Here is a 16,366-nt window from a genome sequence, read left to right on the forward strand (position 1 = left end):
GGTAACCTTTTGTCAAAGATAAACTGGAGGAACCACTACCTGCTTGTCAACCTAGAGACATGGCTTACTGTAAATGACACCAATGTAAGAATACTTCTGAACCTAAAAGAACTTCTGAACAATAGAACCTAATAACCTCAAGCACTGCCTAAAAATCTTCAAGGAATACAATCTTGTCATGTTCCGCAGTTAAAGCCATTAGAGATCTCATCCAAATTGCAAATGTTTTCTCTGTGAAAGACCTCATGAAGAGGATGGAATGACAAGCTACACAGTGGATAAAAATATTTGCAAACTACAAATTCAACCTAGGATGTATATGAAGAATGTGTTTAAAGGAAAACTTTCAAAACTCATTAGAAAAACAAAAACAATGCAATAAGAAAATAGAAGAGACATTTTATTCAAAAGGACAAACAGATGGCAGATAAGCACATGAAAAGATGTTTAGCGTCATTAACCATCAGGGAAATGCAAATTAAAGCCATGATAATATGTCATTACACACCTATCAAGTGGTCAAAAGAAAATAAAGAGTGATAACCTCAAAATGGTGAGGAGGCAGACAAGTTGGCTCACTCACACATTGCTGGTGAGAATATAAAATAGTACAGGCACTCTAGAAAACAATTTAGTAGCAATAAAATGTAATGAACATTCGGTACATGGAACAGCTTGAATAAATCTGGAGGTAATTACACAGGGTGAAAAAAGCCAATCCCAAAGGCTATGTATTGTATTTGTAATAAATACATAGTAACTGTATAATTTCATAAACATGACATCCTCAAAACAATAAAAGTATAGGAAGAGAGGGCGTATTTGTGGCGTCTTTGAGAGGGAAGCACATGAACATTATAACAAAAGGGTAATTCCAAGGTACCTAAAGGCACTAGAATCCTGACTGTGTTCACTCCAACCTTTTAGTTTAATAATTTGTGCTAGAATTCTGCAAAAGTTAATCTTGGAAGAAAGTGGTAAGAAATGTAAAGGATCTCTTTGTAATGATGTTTACAGCTGCATGAGAATGAACAGCTACCACGATGCACAACTTTAAAATGGTGTGTCCTATATTTTCTTCAAACTATCACTATCCTGCATCCTATAAATTAAATTATCTGATTTTTTATTCAGTTCCTATTCCTTTCAGTAATGGTCCAAGCTAGTAATTCAAAAATTTTGAAATAAGATGGCAGCAAAATTATCTATTGAAATTTAAATCCAAGTTGAAATTTTAGTTATGGTTATGGCCTGATAATTAATAGGGTTGTTAAATTTAGCAATTAATTATGTCTTAGTAGCTTATTATTAATAATCTCTGTTCATTTCCTGTTCTTTACTGTAGGCATTGGTGCTATATTTAAATGTTTTGGCTGACCTTCCTTTTTATTTAGCAGATATAAGGTTATTAACATAGTTATAAAGAAATACAACATCTTCAGTTGACCTGATAATTGCTACTGTTGATTCTCTAAAGGAATAATTGTGTTGGCTGACATTCAGATCAGTAAAGAAAGAAGGATGAAACAAGTATCCTTATAGGAGGGTAATACGGTGCTGTAGAAACACTCCCAGGGCACTATAAACAAGACATGATGACACAGGATGCAGGGGTAGAAAGAAGGCTTTTAGTTCTTCCATTGAAAATAGTTTAGTGAGGAATTTTGTAGGGTCTACAGACACAAAGCTGAGGAACAACTTTGGCCGCCTAGAGCAAGGTGAGCAGGGGTGAGTGAACTAACTGGCTGTACCTATCAGCAGAACCTACCACAATTTAGAATGTGAGAGATTTGTATACAACTAGATGAAAAATGAGGGAGAGAGAGAGAGAGAGAGAGAGAGAGAGAGAGAGAGAGAGAGAGAGAGAGAGAGAGTATTTTGATATGTGACACACTATACATGTATATGCTATCATTTTTCCACTGGCTTCTTGCTTTCTGTCTTCTTTATGTCCTGCCCTTCCTGACCTGTAAGTGTAGAAGATCCCTGGAGTCCACGTGGCCAACCTCTTTTCCTCTTTCAACACTATTAGAGGACGGATCTTAGTGTTCTACCATAAATATCTGCAACTTTGTAGTTCCCTATTTTACACTGTCAGCCTCATCATTTCTCAATAGAGTACATAAATCTCAATCAGACAAATAATAGCGCCTGCAGTTTAGTAGCTCAAAATCAAATTCTGATGTTCAGTTCTGTAGTAGACACTATTTTTGAACTGATGCATATTATCTCTGCCTTTTCTTTAAACAGAAATTTTCAAGATTTCACTTAGCATATAAAGCAGCCAAAGGTGATATTCATATTTTTCTCAGTTTAACTCTTGCTACAAGGCAAAATTACCATCACTAGAATATGTGTGTGTGGGGGGGGGTGCAACTTCCAGGTCATCTCCTCAAAAATAAAGCTTTGTCCCAGAATTGATTTTTCCCTTACTATAGGCTACAGTATAGATACTGAAATGAGTCAACTCTATTCACAAGCAACTGGACAATCTCTTGGAAAACCCAGTAGCAATAAGCTCACAAGGAATGATCATAAGGATTCCAAGTGCTGGAATAAGTCCTAGAGCAGAATCAACTTACTAGCTGTGAATAGCTTTTCTCCAGAATGTCTTATGAGGTAAAAGTAAGTCCTTCACATAGTTGAACCACTCTGCCTTTGAAGTTTTAGTTCTAGCATGATAGTGTGTTCTCTAATCATATTCTATCAAAACCCAGTTCTACATCAGTTTTAATCCCTTTGACCCTTCTCTGATTCCATCTGGAAGCCTTCTGAATATTCTGTTGTGTGGAACCCTTATTTACATTTTCTAAGCAGTAGCAGCTGAATAATTCTAACTAAATAATTCTGTCATTTGTACCTTTACAAAGGCAAGTAGCGAACGTCTCTAGAAATTGTTCTGCATCACAAGTTAGAGAATCTTGGCTCTTTTTTTTAAATTTTTTTTTTTTTAATTTTAACATTTTAGTGTGTGTGTGTGTGTGTGTGTGTGTGTGTATGTATGTATGTGTGTGGCCAGCTCAGCCCACCAGGGGGCGTGGCTGGCTGGCATGTGGTACTGGAGGATTGAACTGCGGTCCCTGTGCTTTTGCCAAGCTTGTTCCAAGTAGGTGCTTTAGACCACTGAGCCATCTCTCCAGCCCCGAGAATCTTGGCTCTTAATGAGCTATAACATCAAATCTGTAGCTTCTAACATGAACAAACCACCCAGAAAACTCTCATTCCAAGATACTGTCTTCACCATCACTACTGCTCTGTGAGTGTCTTTCTAGATCCATCTCTACCTCCACAGACCTGTTCTACTTGATTGCAAAGAAAATTTCCACATTGTTCCTGGAAAGTATATCCCTTGTTTGCATTACCTTTGTGCAGTCTTTCATAACACTATTGTCTTTGTTTTCACTTTTATTTTAAAAAATTATATAGAAAACATTTTACTTAATTTTATATACGTATTTTATTATGAGACACTCCATGGAAGCATCATGGAGTTTATACATGGATACATACATTGTATCCTAAAGAGGTAAAAGACCTTATTTGTGATTCTTGAGTCCACACAATACAGACCTTATTGTTGATTTTTGTGAAGAGGGCTCAGAGTATGCAATTTTATGTGTAGATTCCAAAGTGTCCAATATTCTGTTACTTTGCTCTTTAATGCTATAGGAACTAAGCTATCCCTAGCTAAACTTGGAAAGTTGGCAATCTGAGAAGCTTTAAAATTTATCTGCTCATCTTCACAACTGCTCTGACCCTGAAATCCTGACATATAACACATGGAATAGTAATTCAGTATAATGTGATTTTTTAAAGCTAAATACATAATCTTACTGTGTATCTGCTTTTTCTAAGAGAATCTGGTATGGAATATTTACAGTTAGGCAATGTTCCAAGATACCCATTTGACATGAGGCTTCGACTGCCTTATCATAGTTGAATCATTTATTTGTGACTCCCTTTATTAGTTCATTGACTTGAAGGCAAAGTAACTGTTTTGATTTCACCTGATATCTATCGAAAGAACTATGGTATAGAGCAAAATTATTGTGTAGGTATTATTTTCTCAGAAGCAGCTTATGAGCTGAGGAGAGAGCCCTTTGTGATCTACCTTTGTAATTCAAGAAAATCTTCAGTCATGTTTGGATAAGATAACCCAGGATCAAAGAAAAAAGTAACTGTGACTCTCAGGCACTTATGAATGAACAAGGAGTGAGGAACCATCATGAAGGAGCTAACTCTCCAGGGAGCATTATATTAAATTTTATTTTAAGCTGATTTACTTGCAGAGGGGACCATAATCATAGCCTCATCATTGAAGCCACTTGGTCTTTGTGTCTCGATTATTATGTTGACCATTTTTTACCTCATAATACTATCAAGAATGAAAAAGAGATTATTGTAGAACAATGAAGCCCACAGTGTGCTACAACTCTTGGCTGCAGTAAATTCCTATTGAGGGCTGACTATTTCTTAGGTAGGGATACATATTCTTAGTAATCACATAAGGAAAGCAGCTAGTCATCTATAGCTGTGACCTGCAAAGCAGCTGTAGCTTTTAAGTTTGTCATTTAAAAGATTATGCTTTCCAAAATAAAGGGACAGGGTTTACCCTAAAATTTTTGTGCAAAATTATCTGTATTGTTCATGCCTACTGTAGCTGTCTCCTATAGCCTTATGCATTTACAGGTGGGGTTTGGGAAGGTAGATGGATCATGGGTGCGTGAAACTGTATTATGGCCATTGTGTAAATGGATTGGCAAATTGACTGGTTTATGTTGTTGTGGGTGATGGGATTACAGAAGAGAGAAACCCAATCCCAGGTGTGGGTAGTGCCAGCTGATAGGACTGTAGCATGTATGGAATGAAATGGAACACTGCAGGAAGGCCGCTGCTGCTCTTCTGCCACTCCGTGGGCTATTTCTCCTAGCCATGCCACCATTCCTTTGAAGCCAGCTGAGCATAGACTGGAATATGTACTAACTGTGCACTAAACTCAATTTTTGCTCATTTAATTGATGGTTGTTGCTTATTTTGTCCCAGCAATGAGGAAGCAACTCAGAAATGGTCATAGTTAAAAAAAAGTGTATTTGGAATATCCCACATTAAGACTTCATTCTGACACAACAGAGCAAGAATTTTTCCACATTTCTCAAGTACTATCTCACTATTTTCATCTTGCTTCTAGGCTCCTATTTTGCAGCCGAGGGACCCTTGTCAGGTACTGAAGTGAATAAACAGCATAGTGTGCATGTAGTGAATCGTCTGAATCATAACCTACAAGTCAGCATATTTTTTTTTCTGCATAGCAATTAATAGCAATAAAACCCAGGGTAACTTCTGTGCTACCACAAAGTCACAGATTTCTCTGATTGCCTTGCACCTGGTTGAGCTTTGGAAAATAAAAGCAAACCATTATTACCACTGCACCGATGTAAATAAAAATGACCCAAGTTGATCATGCAATGTTTATGTTACAAAAGCATAGGTAACCTCATGCAATTAACATATACCACAGGCAATAGAATAAGGAATAACTGGAAAGTAAGCACTACCTGAAGATCTAGAAAGCATTAAGCAGATTGAAAATTGCCAAGTGACTAGTGGCCCAAACATACATCCTCTCCTCTCCTAGCATCTTATAAAAGCATCATCGATACCACTTAATGATAAAATAATCACCAAGAGTAGAAACGATATCAAGAGAAAACTTAGTAGCATCTTGCAGCAATTGTAGAAGGCTGTGAAAAACTTCAATCCTCACTTATCTCTGTCTAAACTCTGAAAAACATGAGTCACCTTTTTTTTTTGTTTAAATTAGAATCTTTTGTTCAGGCCTGCATTTATTCTGGATACTGAATTATTGGCACACATAATTCCTCATGGTAAACATTTCTCCTTATTTAAACTAATTTGAATGAGTCTCTGTACTTTAGAATCGAAATACCAAGAACATTTGTGCTCTTTCTTTTTATATTTTTTTATGTATTTAGGACAGGGTCTACAGGGTCTCAGTACACAGACTGGACTCATAATGATTCTCCTGTTTTCAACCTCCCAAGCACTGAGATTACAGGCACATGTCATCCTGCCCAGTCTGACACCATCTCGGTGCACCCTGGGGCCAGCATGAGTGTGGTGCCAGGTATCGAACCCCGCTATAAATTCATATTTATTTACATATTTATTTATTTTTATATCTTAGGGAAGGGGCTGCAGGGTGTTCAGGGTCTCATTACTAGATCTGACTCACAGTAATTCTCCTGTTTATAGCCTCTCAAGGGCTGGGATTACAATCTCGCGCTACCAAGACCCAGTCTCAATCACCATCTCAGCGTATTCCGGGAGTGAGGCTGACAGGGCAGGCCTGGGGATCAAACCCCTGGCTCCTGTGCCTGCTTGCAGGCGCATTAATCCACTGACCTGTTTGGCCAGCCGTATAAATTTTTAATAGTTCTCACTTAATGGCGTAAGAATTTTCAGGTTTTTTGCGCACAATTATAGCTGCAGTCAGAGCAACAACAAAGTGTAAGAACAGGTTACAATTTAGGCCTGTCTCGCTAACGTTCCCAGGGTTCAATATTCACAATTGACAGGTTGCTTAAATCCTACAGGTAAGAGTTGCATGGGAAGTGCTCTGTCCGTGTCTTTCTCACTATTCAGACAGTTTTCCGTTTGTCTGGCCTCACCTTGGGCATTGCATATCCTGGGAAGACGGCTTTGAAAGCCTCCCAACCCGCCCACGAATTGTCACCCACTAAGTCACATGCTCTGTGATTGCAACTCCATAACAAAAATGGAAGAAACAAAATCCACAGCTAACACATTTGAGAGCCGAACGCATTCACCACAGAGCGCTAAGTGCTTTACGCACATTGGCTCACTCAATCATGAACACCTCCCGAAGTGACATTCTTTTCCAGATGAAAAAACTCAGGTTTTAAGCACTGTACTCAGCACTTTATGGTTATTGCTTCATTTTATTGTCACAGAGATACTCAGGAGCTATTGTAAGTCCCACTCTAGAGATGAGAAAATTAATGCTCATTGGAGTTAATTGTCTAATCCTACACTTTTGTCTCTATTATGTCTATTATAGCATTTATTCCAATGGGAAATGATCTGTTTCGTGTCTACATTCACTGTGACATGATAAGTTCAAGGGTAAGGACTGGAAGTACTCATTTTGTGAGCACTAAATTATGTGCTTAATAAGTAACCACTTCTCCAGGCAGGCTTCTACCTAATGTTGCTTCCAAGTTTTCCAATTTTAAATGTGTTTTAATAAACAAAGTCAAATATTTTCCCTCTAAAAGTGTCTCTGGCAATTTCATTTTACCACCATATTGCTGTCCTTCCTGCAAGCTAACCTTAGGGAATTAGTGGTCCAGTGCCCCAGTCAAAGCCACAGTTGGTTTCTGTTGATGACCTTGCCAGACTCGAAAGCAGACGCTGCTCTCCTGGAAGCCAAAGCATTAATTAATTTGCTTCACCATGAGCACAGCCTAAAATCATTCTGGTGTCTCCAGGAACCCATGCACACCCCTATAACCACAGTCCAAGCTGTAACACTGAGAAAACTAAAAACGTTAGGTGCTTCAGCCATTCTAAACCTGCCTCTGATCACTGAGCAAATCTCTTCATAGACACTGGAGCTCTTTATGCCTCCTCCTCCTCCAAGGACGCAAGGAGGAAAAAAAAATGCAAAATCAAGGGTCCTGACTGTTCTCCATTCAGATCCCTCACAACATAAAGAGCTGCCTGTGCTACAAAAAAAATGTGACATTGCCCAATGACCGCCAAAGGAGACACACAAAATTATAACAGTCCCGTGTTTCCTTTTCATCCCTATCATCTTATCATAGCCATATAGCATTAGCGGAAGTGGAAGCAAATTGGCTATATACAACCCAAAAACATATTCAAAGTTCATGTGAAGAATCTCTCTACAGATGACTAAGTACACAGTTGTAATGAAGGAAAGTCCTTTTCCTGTAAAGCTCTACTGTGGGTGATAAACCACCGAGGCTCTCTCTCCTCTTCCGCAGTGATTAAATTTTGCCGCTGGTGCCAGGCAGCATTAATCCTACTGCGTCCGTGGCAGAAAACACGTCATCAAACTGTCGGAACGTCACTGAATTTTCCCAAAGTGCGTTTCCTCTCATCTCAATTGAACATCTAAATCTTTTCTGTACGTGATAAACAAAAATGGATGGATGAAAAATGGCTTTAAATCTCTTTCCAGCAACGGGAAGCATTATAATCTTATGAATGAAGCTAGTTCTCTTGTGCTCCCAGAGTCTATAGGGACTGATTTATAAATGAACTGGTAATGCATGGATCTTTCCTCATTACTTTTTCAATAAATCTCTTTGGGTGACTTATCTGCATGCTAAGCTCAAAGAGGCACCTTTCCATGTCTGGAGTCTGGATACTGCTTGAGAGCAGCAGTGAGTATCGCTGTTCAGTGGAGGATTATGGACCTTTCTGTCCTTGGAATAAATAATCCCAAAATCTCTTCGCACATCCATCTCATTATTTTGAGGTCAGCACAATATAAATTAGTTGGCATCAGAAAACAATGGTGTGAAATATATTTTGTACATTTAGTCAAATGTATTTTATAGCAGATCTGGGGTTTAAAAGATTAATATACTTTCAACTGCTGGTCATTTTTATCTTCTTAGTCACATCCATTGGTTTCTGAAGTAAATTGTATAGGAATTTGTTAAACAGATTTGAAATTAAAGTCCTTGCTGTTTGATAATTATGCAAATGAACAATGCAAGAGGGTAGATGTTCTGATTGAAGTTGAAGATTATTATGGATGAAGTATGTATTTCTATGCATGGCAGGCATCACTAGGAAATCTTCCTGGGAATTAATCCCTCCTTTCTCCTTCTGTAGAGTGGCACAGTTAAACATTTTCTTTGTTGGTAGCTTTTTGTCTTTCCTTTATTATTTTCTTTTGGCTCTGTGTTAAAATGTTCTGATGTAACATCTGACATGAGCACTAGATTCTCTTGTTGGTCTCCAACAAGTGGGAAGAGGGAATATAGCAGCTCTTGGCAAAAATCCTCCATAATATTGGCTTGATCTTTTTGTTTTTTGAGAATCTTGTGCACCCCATGTTTGTTTACTTTTATTTTTGTTCAATTCCCTGGTGATTTACTCTGCTTGGTATATTTTATATATGCTCCGTAGAAAAGATTGCAAGCCTATTTCATTACCAAGCTGAAAATTATTATTTAATCAAAATTTTGAACAATTTGTTGAAAGGCCCACAGTGGTAAAGGTTGCTGCCTGCTTTTGTTCCTGCCATTGTCACTCTATTGCTTTCTAGGTCAAGGTTGGTTTTGGCAGAGTCAGTCTTACTACGAGGTCCAGGATGGTTCATGCAGCTGAAAATCATTTCAGTCAGGTAAATAAGGTAGACATCATGTTGTTGTCAGCATAAAACACAGACACTTGGAAAGACCTCCAGGGAAACGTGTCAGTTTGAAGATTTATGTTTATTCCCTCTCCTCTTTATTTTTCTCTCCATTTTTCATCTTTCACATACAGTTGAATTTACCTCAGAAATGTAAAAGTGAGGACAATATGTAGGGATGGAAGTTTTGTCAAAATGAAAGAAAGGAATTACTCACAAAATTTAAAATAGAGGTAAGTGTTCTTATTAAAAATTGAAATCATCTCAAGATGACATAATGTCACAGTGAAGCAAAACAAGAATCTTGTGATTTTTCTCTCACTTTATTAGTGTATACTTACTCCATGTCATCTCCAAGCAAAAGGAGAAGTTTTGAAATGAGATTTTGTAGGCATACCTGAGGGAATAAAAGAGGAAAAAGAGATAGGGAAGCACTTATTTACGATTTAGTATGTACCTAATTTACTGGCATAGGTGGTAGGTTAGGGACCAAGATTCCACTCAATAATGTTATGTATTTATTCCTTTCTTCCTATATCTGTCATCCTTTTGGGATTCACCAGGGATAGGATAATATCTTGGCACATATTGCTCAGGGAGGAAATGATCTACACCACACACAGGTATATTTTCTAGGTTTAGGAAAAGATAAACAGACTGATTCCATTTACCCACTTAGTTCGCAGCAACTCATTGGAGGTAGTTTTGTATAGGGCCTGGTGGACACTAGAGACACTGGGAGAGGCAAAATGACAATGGCCCTTGGCCTAATGGGCTGTTCTTCACTGACTTTTCATTCTGCAAAATGCTTACACTTCTCTTCATTGCCTCCATCCAAAGCTTCACTGGTCCTTACCCCCATATGAAGAGCTAGCGTCAGAGTCAGAAGCACAGGAGGGACAAAGAGGCCAACACTTCCAAAGGAGTACAGGAGTGAAAGAACTAGGTGACAAAGAGCAAAGACAAGAAACAAGGTATGTTGTGCAAGGCACTAAGCACGTAACACAGACTACATAATGGCTAAACCTTCTCTAAATGTACAAATCGGCCAGAAGATGAAGTAGCACCTTGTTCTATTATAACAAAGAAACAAAGACTAGAGAAGAAAGTTAAGCAATGTAAAAATGGAAATATTAATTTCAAATGAATCCCAGTTCTAACAAAAAGATATTTAGCAAGCAAAGATTAACATATAAAAGTAACAGGAGCAGCTAAAAAATAAAATGATGCATAGGATTGCATATTTAAAAATAAACCAAAAACGATGAATATGCTAATGGAAACAGATGAAAATACTATTTTGATACACACTTTCACTCTACATTGCTCAGTGATTACTGGAAGGTTTATTTAGTCCCTCAGCAAATATCTTACCAAAACACATCCTGAACAAGTAGTGTGGTAGACATTAGAGCCACACCAATGAACAAGACAGACACAGCCACTGCTCTGTGGAGTGCAGCTTCTCGTGGTTGAGGCCATGTTGATAACAAAAGCGTCCTTAAACCCAAATGGATAAATAAGGCAATGGGCAGAGAAGATATGAGAGAATATGAGAGACAGACACTCAGAAGGAGCCTTTCTGAGAAAATAATATTTAAGAAAGAGCTGAATGATGATAATAGAATAGAAACAGCATGAACAAAAGCATGGGCAGACCCTGCAACTGGAGAGTAGTAGACAGTGAGAAGGATAAACAGGGATCAGATCAAGGCCTTTGGTTCTAGTCTTGTTAGGCCATGATCAGAAGATATAATATTAATCCTAGTCCAACAAGAAGCTATTAGAAGTTCTGAGAAGACTACATCTCTTAGTTTCACTCTAAGCATTGCATGAAGAATAGAAAAAGAAATATAGAGTAAGAATAAAAATCATGATACTAGAGAAGCCTGCTTCTATAACACATCTGAGAGATTTGAATGAGCATTATGTATATTTTGACATTGAACTTGGAATTGATGATGTTTCAGTCATAGAGGGTGAAGAAGAGAAGATACACCAGGGCTTCTTAGTAGTCACTGAGGTTGATGGTGATCCTGCTAGTAGTGTGGGAATTACTGGAGTAGAGACATGTTGAGATTGGAGTCGGAGGTCTACAATGGAACATAGAACTGCTGATACATCTGCTGTGTTCTGAATGTTTGTATTCCCCTGAAACTTATATGGGAAAAACTAATCCACAAAGATATTAAAAATGAGGCAATTTAAAGTGATCAAATGAAGTGGGTGGGCCAGGGAGATGGCTCAATAGAATAAGTGCTTTCCTGGCAAGCAGAAGGGCCTGAGTCAATCCCTGGTTCTGCAATAAATAAATAAATAAATAAATAAAGTGGGCCATATTATCAGGAATAAGGGTGGTTGCATCATAGCAAAGGTACGTGAGAGATTATTCGTAACTGCTATACAAAGATTAGCCTTATGAATTTGCAGTGAAATTTTGTCATCTATGAAGCAGAGACAGTATTCGCCATGCAGAATCTGCTGGTGCTATGATCCTGGGCTTCCCTGCTCTCAAAGCATATTTCAATAGTTTATCAGTTACAAAGTCTAAATTACTTTGCTACAGAATCCCATGATAGGACTAAGAAAAAGCATAAAAAGCAGAAAATTTATATATAGATTTTAAATACAAGGCAAAATTGTGAAATAGAGATATAAAAATTTAAGGCAATAGCACATATGTGATATTCATAGATATGGAAGTTAGTTACTAAGGAGGAAATAAGTGTAATACAAGTGTGAGTGAGACCGTCCACACACTTACTAGATCCTTTTCCAACCAGAGAGCAGGCCTGACATGTGTGTGGTATCTTCTGCCTGCTCACCAGATCCATTTCCAGACAGAGCAGAGGACCAGGGTATGTGTGAGACCATCCCTGAACTCGCAGGAATCTTCTCCAGCAGAGAGTTCTGATGTGGAACCCTGTGGTAACTCTCTGCAGAGAGGCAAGGGCTAGATCTACCCAGCTTATATTGAATCTGAATATCTTGCCAGAAGGGCACAGTGGGTTAACTTCCACGGGCTGCAGCAGGAAGAAATGGAGCACAGCAGCCAGACCCAAAACAGGTACCTCTGGATGAGTTCTAACTTGGCAGATCTGGACCTGGTAAGCTGACACACTTTGCTAAAATCTGATCTAGGAGAGCATTCTCTCTCTCTTGATTGAGAGAGGATGCAACAGGTAATCTGGGTGAACTAGTCTACCAGGAAGATCCCATGTATATCAAGGGAAGGTGATCAGACATAACTTAGGAAAACTAATTTAAATACAAAATCCCAAGTTAATATCTGTTTAGCTACAAAGACCTAATGTTTTCTCTTATGGTCTAAAACACAAACTTCTTAGTTAAAAAAGATTGTCAACTGCTAAATATCACTCCCCATTATTACTGTTCCCAATAGTGGTTCTGTAAATTAAAAAAAAAAAACTGTAACTTTCTTAAGTACATAATCATTCTTGGGTAAGAATATTGGTAGGTGCTAAGGTAATAACTGCACCAAAGCACTACCAAAAGCAAGAGGAGAGTGCTATACAAAATGACAAAGAGAAGGAGAAAAATGCATTCTCAGGCTCTGAGCCCATGAGAACAAATGCAGGAGACACGAACATAGAAGACTGGAAATCACACACTTGAAATCTCTAAAATAATAGCTTCTGAAGTAAAGAAACACCTTCAGAAATGTACAAGGAAATCAGATTAGAAATAATCTCTGAAGTAAAAAAAAGAATTGATAACTATAATGAAAGAATTTCTAAGTGCTTCTAAAAATGACACTAATAAAAAAAACAGAGGAGAATACAAAAATGATGGAATCATTGAATGAGCAATATGGGTAAGAAATACAATCCATGAAGCAGATTCAATGAGATATACAGAAAATTAAAACTTCCAACACAAGGGACCTGGGAGATGGCTCAATAGAATAGGCACTTCCCTCACAAGAGCAAGGGCCTGAGTTCAATCTCCAGTTTAAAAAACAAACAAACAAACAAACAAACAAACAAACCCTCAAATGCAGGCTGGCAAGAATGTTTAAAAGAAAGTGAAAAGAGATTTTTCAGACCTTGAAGACACTGATTCAGCTAGTGAAAAGGTAAGAAAAGATCTCTTAAAAACAACTAGGATACAGGAAAAAATAATTCAACATCTCTAAGATGATGCAAAGATGAACAATGTAAGGCTAATAGGCATCAATGAGAGAGCAGTCAATATAAATGATATAAAAAGAATATGGGCAGAAGTAGTAGCAGAAAACATCCCAAACATGGGGGAAAATGTGAAATTCAGGTAACCTAAGCACATAAAACTTAAAACACATAAACTCAATTAAAAACACACCCAGACATATAATAATCAAGATCCAAGAAATTCAGCACAACAACAAGATAATAAAAGCTGCTAGAGAAAAGAAACAGATCATATTTAAAGGAAAACCCATCAGAATAATGGCAGATTTCTCTTCACAAACCATCAACTCAAGAAGAGCATGGAATAAAGTACTGCAAGTCTTGCAAGGAAACAAATTCCAAAACACACTGATATACCCTGCAAAACTCTCTTTCAAGTTTAATGGACAAGTGAAACACTTCTATGACAAAGAACAAGTAAAGAATTTGATGATGACAAAGCCAACCCTACACAGACTACTAAAAGATATTCTAGAGATGGCCCAAAATGACCACAACTCCACAAATAAGAATGGAAAGAACCCAACAAATAGGGCAAACAATTAAACACAGGAGAAAAAGAGGTATACAACAACAGATAAATAACATGTCAAGCATAAGTCAATACACCTCAATTATAACCATCAATGTAAATGAACTCAGTTCACCAATTAAAACAAATAGACTGGCACCACATATTAAGAAACAAACTCTATTATGCTATACATGAGAAACACATTTAAATCATGAAGAAATTCATAGGATGAAAGTCAAAGGATGAAAAATAATACTACATCCCCCAGGACCTCAGAAAAAAGCAGGGGTAGCAATACTTTTTTCAAAAAGTCTGAACTTCAAACCAAGAATGCTCAAACAAAATAAAGAAGGTCACTACATACTGGTTAGGGGAAAAATTCAAGAGGAAGAGAAAACACTCATAAATATGGATGTAACAAACACAGGATGATGAACTATATAAGACAAATATTAATGGGCATGAAAAATCTAATATCTAATATCACAATATTAACAGGAGACCCTATCACCCCCTTATCCCAAAAAGATAAGTTAAGCAGACAAAAAATCATCAAAGCATTAGCAGAACTGAACCAGAACTTGGAATAAATGGACTTACTGGACCTATACAGTGTGTTCCATCCAACTACATCTGAATACACATTCTTTTCAGCTGCGCACGGGTAGTTTTCCAAAATAGACCATATACTAGTCCATAAGTCATGCTTAAGAATGTGCAAGAAAATAGAAATTATCCCATGCATATTATCTGGCCATGGTGCAATGAAACAGGAAATAAATGTCAAAAGAAACACAAAAAACCCTACATAAATATATGGAAATTAAACAACACCCACCTGAGCAATCAATGGCTTACTGAAGAAATTAAACAAGAAATTAAACAATATCTAAAATTCAATGAAAATTCAAGAACAATTTTTCAGGTTGCAATGAGTGGAGGTCCTAGAGGCAATTTTATGGCAGTGAACTCTCACATTAGGAAAAAGCAAAGAATTTCTGAATAAAAAAAGCTGTTTCTTTTAAAGGATAAATAAAATTGATAAAAACATAGTAAACCTCATCAAAAAGAGGAAAGAAAAAACTCAATTATAGGCAAAAGGAATGAAAAAGGGTGAAATTACCACAAACACAGTGGAAATTCAGAAGATCATCAACAGGTACTTTGAAAAATCTATACTCTTACAGAATCAAAAGCACAGATGAAATACACAGACTCTTAAGTACAAATTAGCAAAACTGAATTAAGAATATATAAGAACTCTCAATAACCCATCATGAGCCAAGGAAATAAAAATGTAATAAAAAACTTACTGTCAAAGAAAAGTCCAGGTCCTGATGAATTCAAAGCTGAATTCTACAAGGAATTTACAGAAGATACAGTTCCAATATTCCTCAAAATCTTAATGAAGTTGAAAATGAAGCAATCCTTCCAAAATCATTCCTGGAGGCAAGTATTATAATGATACCAAAACCAGGGAAAGATGCAACTAAAAAAGAGAACTAAAGTCCAATCTCCCTCATGAATATAGATGCAAGAATCCTCAATAAAATCCTACCAAATAGAATACAGCAAATCATCAAGAAGATCATATACCATGACCAGGTAGGATTTATCCCAGGGGTACAAAGATGGTTCAATATTCCAAAATCTATAAATGTAATACACTATATCAATAGAGCAAAATCCAAACCCACACGATCATCTCAACTGATGCAGAAAAGGCCTTTGGCAAAGTCCAACACTTATTTATAATCAAAGTCCTACAGAAAATTGGAAAGGATGGCTTCTACTTCATCTATGACAATAGAACTGCAAATATAATACTAAATGGGCAAAAACTGAAATCTTTTATGTTCAGATCAGGTACAAGATAATGATGTTCTCTATCACCACTCCTATTCAATATAGTTCTGGAATCATTAGCTTGAGCCATTAGACAAGAGAGAGAAATAAAATGAATAAGAATGGGTAAAGAAGAAGTTAAACTATCATTATTTGCAGATGACATGACACTTTTCTCGGAAGACCCAAAAAACTCCACTGAGTAGCTGCTAGAATTAATAAACAATTTCAGTAGCTTAGCAGGTTACAAAGTCAATGCCCAAAAGTCAGTGGCATTCCTCTACACAGATAACGAACACACTGAGAGGGAAATTAGAGAAACAATGCCCTTTACAATAGCACAGACAGAATAAAATGGAATACTTAGGAATCAATATAATTAAAGAA

Source organism: Octodon degus, unplaced genomic scaffold (assembly GCF_000260255.1).
Source record: "Octodon degus isolate 3935 unplaced genomic scaffold, OctDeg1.0 scaffold00058, whole genome shotgun sequence".
NCBI classification, from domain to species: domain Eukaryota; kingdom Metazoa; phylum Chordata; class Mammalia; order Rodentia; family Octodontidae; genus Octodon; species Octodon degus.